The sequence below is a fragment of the Triticum dicoccoides genome, chromosome 6A (assembly GCF_002162155.2).
Source record: "Triticum dicoccoides isolate Atlit2015 ecotype Zavitan chromosome 6A, WEW_v2.0, whole genome shotgun sequence".
NCBI lineage: Eukaryota > Viridiplantae > Streptophyta > Magnoliopsida > Poales > Poaceae > Triticum > Triticum dicoccoides.
Genome location: NC_041390.1, coordinates 610,356,557 through 610,366,423, shown reverse-complemented (window position 1 = coordinate 610,366,423; position 9,867 = coordinate 610,356,557). Strand labels below are relative to the sequence as shown.

Sequence of the window (9,867 nt, the reverse complement as noted above, 5' to 3'; positions counted from 1 at the left end):
TCGAAGAACACCGTGGATGGTAACCCCTTTCTGAAGACATCCGCAAACTGAGAACTTGATGGGACGTGTAGAACACGGACCTCGCCGAGAGCCACCCGGTCGCGTACAAAGCGCAGGTCAATCTTGATGTGTTTGGTGCATTGATGTTGGACCGGGTTACAAGCGAGATACGAGGCACTGATGTTATCACAGTACACGATGGTGGCGCGAGATGGCGGATGCTTGAGCTCGAAGAGAAGTTGACGCAACCAGCAGGATTCAGCCACACAATTGGCGACCCCGCAGTATTCCGCTTCTGCGCTAGAGCGGGAGATGGTGGCTTGTCGCTTCGATGACCACGAGACAAGATTGGAACCGAGGTAAACACAAAACCCAGAAGTGGACTTCCTGGTGTCCGGGCACCCCGCCCAATCTGCGTCGGAGTAAGCAATGAGATCGGCGGTGGAGGACTTGTAAAGCTGAAGTCCATAGTGAGAGGTTCCGCGCAAGTAGCGAAGAATCCGCTTCACGAGCTGCATATGAGAGTCGCGAGGTGCATGCATGAATAGACAAGCCTGTTGGACAGCGTAGGCAATGTCGGGACGCGTGAGGGTAAGATATTGCAAGGCACTGGCGAGGCTACGGTATAGCGTGGGGTTGGAGAGAAGCATGCCAGCATGGGAGGACAGTTTGGAGCTGGTGTCAACCGGTGTGGAGACCGGCTTACAGTTGAGCATCTTGGCCCGGTCCAAGATCTCAAGAGTGTACTGTTGTTGGCACAAAAAGAGACCGGACTCGTTGGGAGTGACGTTGACGACCAAGAAGTGGTGGAGAGCACCGAGATCAGTCATAGAGAACTCGTGCTTGAGCGAGGCAATGATGGAGTGGAGTGTAGTGGTGGTGTTTGCTGTTAGAATGATGTCATCGACATAGACTAGCAAGTACGCGATGGAGGCGCCATGGTGCAAGATAAAGAGGGAGGAGTCACTCTTGGAGGCTCGAAAACCAAGAGAGAGAAGATAGGCCTGGAACCGAAGGAACCAAGTGCGTGGAGCCTGTTTAAGGCCATAGAGAGACTTGCGAAGGTGGGGAGGGTAGGTGGGATTTGGTGGGGTCCGTCGCGGAGAGTGGAGCACGAATTAGGGGGCGCAGTGTTGGGTGACGTTGCAGAAAACAAAAATTTTCCTACGGTTTCACCAAGATCCATCTAGGAGTTCATCTAGCAACGAGTGATCGGATTGCATCTACATACCTTTGTAGATCACGTGCGGAAGCGTTCAAAGAACGGGGATGAGGAAGGTGTACTCGACGTGATTCAAATCACCGGAGATCCTAGCGCCGAACGGACGGCACCTCTGTGTTCAACACACGTACGGTCAGCGTGACGTCTCCTTCTTCTTGATCCAGCAAGGGGAAAGGAGAGGTTGAGGAAGATGGCTCCAGCAGCAGCACGACGGCGTGGTGGTGGTGGAGCTGCAGTACTCCGGCAGGGCTTCGCTAAGCTCTATGGAGGAGGAGGAGGTGTTGGAGAGGGAGAGGGAGGCACCAAAGATGTGTTATGAGAGGCCCTCCTTCCCCCACTATATATAGGGAGTCCAAGGGGGGGCGCCGGCCCTAGGAGATCCAATCTCCTAGGGGGGGTGCGGCCAAGGGAGGAATCCCTCCTCCCCAAGGCACCTAGGAGGTGCCTTCCCCTTTTGGGACTCTTCCCTTCTTGATCTCTAGGCGCATGGGCCTCTTGGGGCTAGTGCCCTTGGCCCATATGGGCCAAGGCGCACCCCCTACAGCCCATGTGGCCCCCCGGGGCAGGTGGCCCCACCCGATGGATCCCCGGGACCCTTCCGGTGGTCCCGGTACAATACCGGTGACCCCGAAACTTGTCCCGACGCCCGAAATAGCACTTTCTATATATAATTATTTACCTCCGGACCATTCCGAAACTCCTTGTGACGTCCGGGATCTCATCCGGGACTCCGAACAACATTCGGGTTACTGCATATACATATCCCTACAACCCTAGCGTCACCGAACCTTAAGTGTGTAGACCCTACGGGTTCGGGAGACATGTAGACATGACCGAGACGACTCTCCGATCAATAACCAACAGCAGGATCTGGATACCCATGTTGGCTCCCACACGCTCCTCGATGATCTCATCGGATGAACCACGATGTCGAGGATTCAAGCAACCCCGTATACAATTCCCTTTGTCAATCGGTATGTTACTTGCCCGAGATCCGATCGTCAGTATCCCAATACCTCGTTCAATCTCGTTACCGGCAAGTCACTTTACTCGTACCATAATGCATGATCCCGTGATCAGACACTTGGTCACTTTGAGCTCATTATGATGATGCATTACCGAGTGGGCCCAGTGATACCTCTCCGTCATACGGAGTGACAAATCCCAGTCTTGATCCGTGTCAACCTAACAGATACTTTCGGAGATACCCGTAGTATACCTTTATAGTCACCCAGTTACGTTGTGACGTTTGGCACACCCAAAGCACTCCTACGGTATCCGGGAGTTACACGATCTCATGGTCTAAGAAAAGGATACTTGACATTGGAAAACTCTAGCAAACGAACTATACGATCTTATGCTATGTTTAGGATTGGGTCTTGTCCATCACATCATTCTCCTAATGATGTGATCTCGTTATCAATAACATCCAATGCCCATAGTCAGGAAACCATAACTATCTATTGATCAACGAGCTAGTCTACTAGAGGCTTACTAGGGACATGTTGGTGTCTATTATTCACACATGTATTACGATTTCCGGATAACACAATCATAGCATGAATAAAGACAATTATCATGAACAAGGAAATATAATAATAATGCTTTTATTATTGCCTCTAGGGCATATTTCCAACAGTCTCCCACTTGCACTAGAGTCAATAATCTAGTTACATTGTGATGAATCGAACACCCATGGAATTCTGGTGTTGATCATGTTTTGCTCTAGGGAGAGGTTTAGTCAACGGATCTGCTATATTCAGGTCCGTATGTACTTTACAAATATTTATGTCTCCATCTTGAACATTTTCACGAATGGAGTTGAAGCGACGCTTGATGTGCCTTGTCTTCTTGTGAAACCTGGGCTCCTTGGCAAGAGCTATAGCTCCAGTGTTGTCACAGAAGAGTTTGATTGGCCCCGACGCATCGGGTATGACTCCTAGGTCGGTGATGAACTCCTTCACCCAAATCGCTTCATGTGCTGCCTCCGAGGCTGCCATGTACTCCGCTTCACATGTAGATCCCGCCACGACGCTCTGCTTGCAACTGCACCAGCTTACTGCCCCACCATTCAAAATATACACGTATCCGGTTTGTGACTTTGAGTCATCCAGATCTGTGTCGAAGCTAGCGTCGACGTAACCCTTTACGACAAGCTCTTCATCACCTCCATAGACGAGAAACATTTCCTTAGTCCTTTTCAGGTACTTCAGGATATTCTTGACCGCTGTCCAGTGTTCCTTGCCGGGATTACTTTGGTACCTTCCTACCAAACTTACGGCAAGGTTTACATCAGGTCTGGTACACAGCATGGCATACATAATAGAACCTATGGCTGAGGCATAGGGGATGACATTCATCTCTTCTATATCTTCTGCCGTGGTCGGACATTGAGCTGAGCTCAATTTCACACCTTGTAACACAGGCAAGAACCCCTTCTTAGACTGATCCATATTGAACTTCTTCAATATCTTATCAAGGTATGTGCTTTGTGAAAGACCTATGAGGCGTCTTGATCTGTCTCTATAGATCTTGATGCCTAATATATAAGCAACTTCTCCAAGGTCCTTCATTGAAAAACTCTTATTCAAGTAGGCCTTAATGCTGTCCAAGAGTTCTATATCATTTCCCATCAAAAGTATGTCATCTACATATAATATGAGAAATGCTATAGAGCTCCCACTCACTTTTTTGTAAACGCAGACTTCTCCATAAGTCTGCGTAAACCCAAACGCTTTGATCATTTCATCAAAGCGAATGTTCCAACTCCGAGATGCTTGCACCAGCCCATAAATCGAGCGTTGGAGCTTGCACACCTTGTTAGCATTCTTAGGATCGACAAAACCTTCCGGCTGCATCATATAAAATTCTTCCTTAAGGAAACCATTAAGGAATGCCGTTTTGACGTCCATTTGCCATATTTCATAATCATAGAATGCGGCAATTGCTAACATGATTCGGACGGACTTTAGCTTCGCTACCGGTGAGAAAGTCTCAACGTAGTCAACCCCTTGAACTTGTCGATAACCCTTAGCGACAAGCCGAGCTTTATAGATGGTCACATCACCATCCGCGTCTGTCTTCTTCTTAAAGATCCATTTATTTTCTATGGCTCGCCACTCTACGGGCAAGTCAGTCAAAGTCCATACTTCGTTTTCATACATGGATCCTATCTCGGATTTCATGGCTTCCAGCCATTTGTCGGAATCCGGGCCCGCCATCGCTTCTTCATAGTTCGAAGGTTCACTGTTGTCTAACAACATGATTTCCAAGACAGGGTTGCCGTACCACTCTGGTGCGGAACATGTCCTTGTGGACCTTCGAATTTCAGTAGGAGCTTGATCAGAAGTATCTTGATCATCATCATTAACTTCCTCTCTAGTCGGTGCAGGCACCTCAGGAACATTTTCTTGAGTTGTGCCATTTTCCGGTTCAAGAGGTAATACTTCATCAAGTTCTACTTTCCTCCCACTTACTTCTTTCGAGAGAAACTCCTTCTTTAGAAAGAATCCATTCTTGGCAACAAAGATCTTGCATTCGGATCTGAGGTAGAAGGTATACCCAATAGTTTCTTTAGGGTATCCTATGAAGACGCATTTTTCCGATTTGGGTTCGAGCTTTTCAGGTTGAAGTTTCTTGACATAAGCATCGCATCCCCAAACTTTCAAAAACGACAGCTTAGGTTTCTTCCCAAATCATAATTCATACGGTGTCGTCTCAAAGGATTTTGACGGAGCCCTATTTAAAGTGAATGCGGCAGTCTCTAAAGCATAGCCCCAAAAAGATAGCGGTAAATCGGTAAGAGACATCATAGATCGCACCATATCTAATAGAGTGAGATTACGACGTTCGGACACACCATTACGCTGAGGTGTTCCAGGTGACGTGAGCTATGAAACTATTTCACATTTTCTTAAGTGTGTGCCAAACTCATGACTCAAGTATTCTCCTCCACGATCTGATCGCAGGAACTTGATTTTCCTGTCACGTTGATTCTCAACCTCACTCTGAAATTCCTTGAACTTTTCAAAGGTCTCAGACTTGTGTTTCATTAAGTAGACATACCCATATCTACTCAAGTCATCAGTGAGGGTGAGAACATAATGATAGCCACCGCGAGCCTCAACACTTATTGGACCACACACATCAGTATGTATGATTTCCAATAAGTTGGTTGCTCGCTCCATTGCTCCTGAGAACGGAGTCTTGGTCATTTTACCCATGAGGCATGGTTCGCACGTGTCAAATGATTCGTAATCAAGAGACTCTAAAAGTCCATCAGCATGGAGCTTCTTCATGCGTTTGACACCTATGTGACCAAGGCGGCAGTGCCACAAGTATGTGGATCTATCATTATCAATCTTACATCTTTTGGTACTCACACTATGAACATGTGTAGCATTACGCTCGAGATTCATTAAGAATAAACCATTCACCATCGGAGCATGACCATAAAACATATCTCTCATATAAATAGAACAACCATTATTCTCGGATTTAAATGAGTAGCCATCTCGAATTAAACGAGATCCTGATACAATGTTCATGCTCAAAGCTGGCACTAAATAACAATTATTAAGGTTTAAAACTAATCCCGAAGGCAAATGTAGAGGCAGCGTGCCGACGGCGATCACATTGACCTTGGAACCATTCCCGACGCGCATCGTCACCTCGTCCTTTGCCAGTCTCCGCTTATTCCGCAGCTCCTGCTTTGAGTTACAAATGTGAGCAACCGCACCGGTATCAAATGCCCAGGAGCTACTACGAATACTGGTAAGGTACACATCAATTACATGTATATCACATATACCTTTTGTTTTGCCGGCCTTCTTGTCCGCTAAGTATTTGGGGCAGTTCCGTTTCCAGTGACCACTTCCCTTGCAATAAAAGCACTCAGTCTCGGGCTTGGGTCCATTCTTTGGCTTCTTCCCGGCAGCTTGCTTGCTTGGCGCGGCAACTCCCTTGCCGTCCTTCTTGAAGTTCTTCTTACCCTTGCCTTTCTTGAACTTAGTGGTTTTATTCACCATCAACACTTGATGTTCCTTTTTGACTTCTACCTCTGCTGATTTCAGCATTGCAAATACCTCAGGAATGGTCTTTTCCATCCCCTACATATTGAAGTTCATCACAAAGCTCTTGTAGCTTGGTGGAAGCGACTGGAGGATTCTGTCAATGACCGCGTCATCCGGGAGATTAACTCCCAGCTGAGTCAAACGGTTATGTAACCCAGACATTGTGAGTATGTGCTCACTGACAGAACTATTTTCCTCCATCTTACAGCTGAAGAACTTGTCGGAGACTTCATATCTCTCGACCCGGGCATGAGCTTGAAAAACCATTTTCAGCTCTTCGAACATCTCGTATGCTCCATGTCTCTCAAAATGTTTTTGGAGCCCCGGTTCTAAGCTGTAAAGCATGCCGCACTGAACGAGGGAGTAATCATCAGCACGTGAGACGGACTAGTCAACATCGGTGAACATTTTCATGTTGATCGTATCTTCTATATGACTCATGCTCGACCTTTCAGTCTTCTGTGTTCCGAGGCCATGTCTGTACATGCTAGGCTCGTCAAGTCAACCTAAGTGTTTGCATGTGTAAATCTGTCTTACACCCGTTGTATGTGAACGTTAGAATCTAACACCCGATCATCACGTGGTGCTTCGAAACAACGTACTGTCCCAACGGTGCACAGTTAGGGGGAACACTTTCTTGAAATTATTATGAGGGATCATCTTATTTACTACCGTCGTTCTAAGTAAACAAGATGCAAAACATGATAAACATCACATGCAATCAAATAATAATAGTGACATGATATGGCCAATATCACATAGCTCCTTTGATCTCCATCTTGGGACTCCATGATCATCTTGTCACCGGCATGACACCATGATCTCCATCATCGTGTCTCCATGAAGTTGCTCGCCAACTATTACTTCTACTACTACGGATAACGCGTTTAGCAATAAAGTAAAGTAATTTACATGGCGTTTCTCAATGACACGCAGGTCATACAAAAAAATAAAGACAACTCCTATGGCTCCTGCCGGTTGTCATACTCATCGACATGCAAGTCGTGATTCCTATTACAATAGCATGAACATCACATATATATCATTCATCATTCATCACAACTTTGGCCATATCATATCACAAAGCACTTGCTGCAAAAACAAGTTAGACGTCCTCTAATTGTTGTTGCAAGTTTTACGTGGCTGAAATAGGGTTCTAGCAAGAACGTTCTCTTACCTACGTGAAAGCCACAACGTGATTTGTCAACTTCTATTTACCCTTCATAAGGACCCTTTTCATCGAATCCGCTCCAACTAAAGTGGGAGAGACAGACACCCGTCAGCCACCTTATGCAACTAGTGCATGTTAGTCGGTGGAACCGGTCTCACGTAAGCGTACGTGTAAGGTTGGTCCGGGCCGCTTCATCCCACAATACCGCTGAAGCAAGATAAGACTAGTAGCTGCAAGAAAGTTGACAACATCTACGCCCACAACAAATTTGTGTTCTACTCATGCAAGAGAACTACGCATAGACCTAGCTCATGATGCCACTGTTGGGTGACGTTGCAGAAAACAAAAATTTTCCTACGGTTTCACCAAGATCCATCTAGGAGTTCATCTAGCAACGAGTGATCGGATTGTATCTACATACCTTTGTAGATCACGCGCGGAAGCGTTCAAAGAATGGGGATGAGGAAGGTGTACTCGACGTGATTCAAATCACCGGAGATCCTAGCGCCGAACGGACGGCACCTCCGTGTTCAACACACGTACGGTCAGCGTGACGTTTCCTTCTTCTTGATCCAGCAAGGGGAAAGGAGAGGTTGAGGAAGATGGCTCCAGCAGCAGCACGACGGCGTGGTGGTGGTGGAGCTGCAGTACTCCGGCAGGGCTTCGCTAAGCTCTATGGAGGAGGAGGAGGTGTTGGAGAGGGAGAGGGAGGCGCCAAAGATGTGTTATGAGAGGCCCTCCTTCCCCCACTATATATAGGGAGTCCAAGGGGGGGCGCCGGCCCTAGGAGATCCAATCTCCTAGGGGGGTGCGGCCAAGGGAGGAATCCCTCCTCCCCAAGGCACCTAGGAGGTGCCTTCCCCTTTTGGGACTCTTCCCTTCTTGATCTCTAGGCGCATGGGCCTCTTGGGGCTAGTGCCCTTGGCCCATATGGGCCAAGGCGCACCCCCTACAGCCCATGTGGCCCCCCGGGGCAGGTGGCCCCACCCGGTGGACCCCCGGGACCCTTCCGGTGGTCCCGGTACAATACCGGTGACCCCGAAACTTGTCCCGACGCCCGAAATAGCACTTCCTATATATAATTCTTTACCTCCGGACCATTTCGGAACTCCTCGCGACGTCCGGGATCTCATCCGGGACTCCGAACAACATTCGGGTTACTACATATACATATCCCTACAACCCTAGCGTCACCGAACCTTAAGTGTGTAGACCCTACGGGTTCGGGAGACATGTAGACATGGCCGAGACGACTCTCCGGTCAATAACCAACAGCGGGATCTGGATACCCATGTTGGCTCCCACATGCTCCTCGATGATCTCATCGGATGAACCACGATGTCGAGGATTCAAGCAACCCCGTATACAATTCCCTTTGTCAATCGGTATGTTACTTGCCCGAGATCCGATCGTCGGTATCCCAATACCTCGTTCAATCTCGTTACCGGCAAGTCACTTTACTCGTACCGTAATGCATGATCCGTGATCAGACACTTGGTCACTTTGAGCTCATTATGATGATGCATTACCGAGTGGGCCCAGTGATACCTCTCCGTCATACGGAGTGACAAATCCTAGTCTTGATCCGTGTCAACCCAACAGATACTTTCGGAGATACCCGTAGTATACCTTTATAGTCACCCAGTTACGTTGTGACGTTTGGCACACCCAAAGCACTCCTACGGTATGCGGGAGTTACACGATCTCATGGTCTAAGGAAAGGATACTTGACATTGGAAAACTCTAGCAAACGAACTATACGATCTTATGCTATGTTTAGGATTGGGTCTTGTCCATCACATCATTCTCCTAATGATGTGATCTCGTTATCAATAACATCCAATGCCCATAGTCAGGAAACCATAACTATCTATTGATCAACGAGCTAGTCTACTAGAGGCTTACTAGGGACATGTTGGTGTCTATTATTCACACATGTATTACGATTTCCGGATAACACAATTATAGCATGAATAAAGACAATTATCATGAACAAGGAAATATAAGGAAATATAATAATAATGCTTTTATTATTGCCTCTAGGGCATATTTCCAACAAGCAGGTGGATCGGCTGGTGGGGACGACACCGGATCCGAGGCATGCAAGGGCTGGATATGATCTGCATGGGGATTTTCTATGGAGGATGGCGGCTCGTGCCAAGATGGGTGCAGCTGGTAAGGGAAGATCATTTCATCGAAAATAACGTGTCGGGAGACAATGACGCGGCAGGAGGTGAGGTCATAGCATCTGTACCCTTTGTGCTCAAGGGGATAACCGGGAAAAATACAGCGGGTGGAACGTGGGGCGAGCTTGTGGGCGGATGTGGCATAGGTGTTGGGAAAACACAGGCACCCGAAGACGCGCAGATGATTATAAGTGGGATGAATGCCATGTAAGAGAA

The 9,867-nt window shown here is 47.5% G+C and overlaps 1 pseudogene; it reads right to left on the bottom strand.

The window, feature by feature from the left end:
• LOC119315370 overlaps positions 1–7,696 on the bottom strand; it is a 10,437-nt pseudogene extending 2,741 nt beyond the window's left edge.
• Between the last annotated feature and the right edge of the window lie 2,171 nt (positions 7,697–9,867).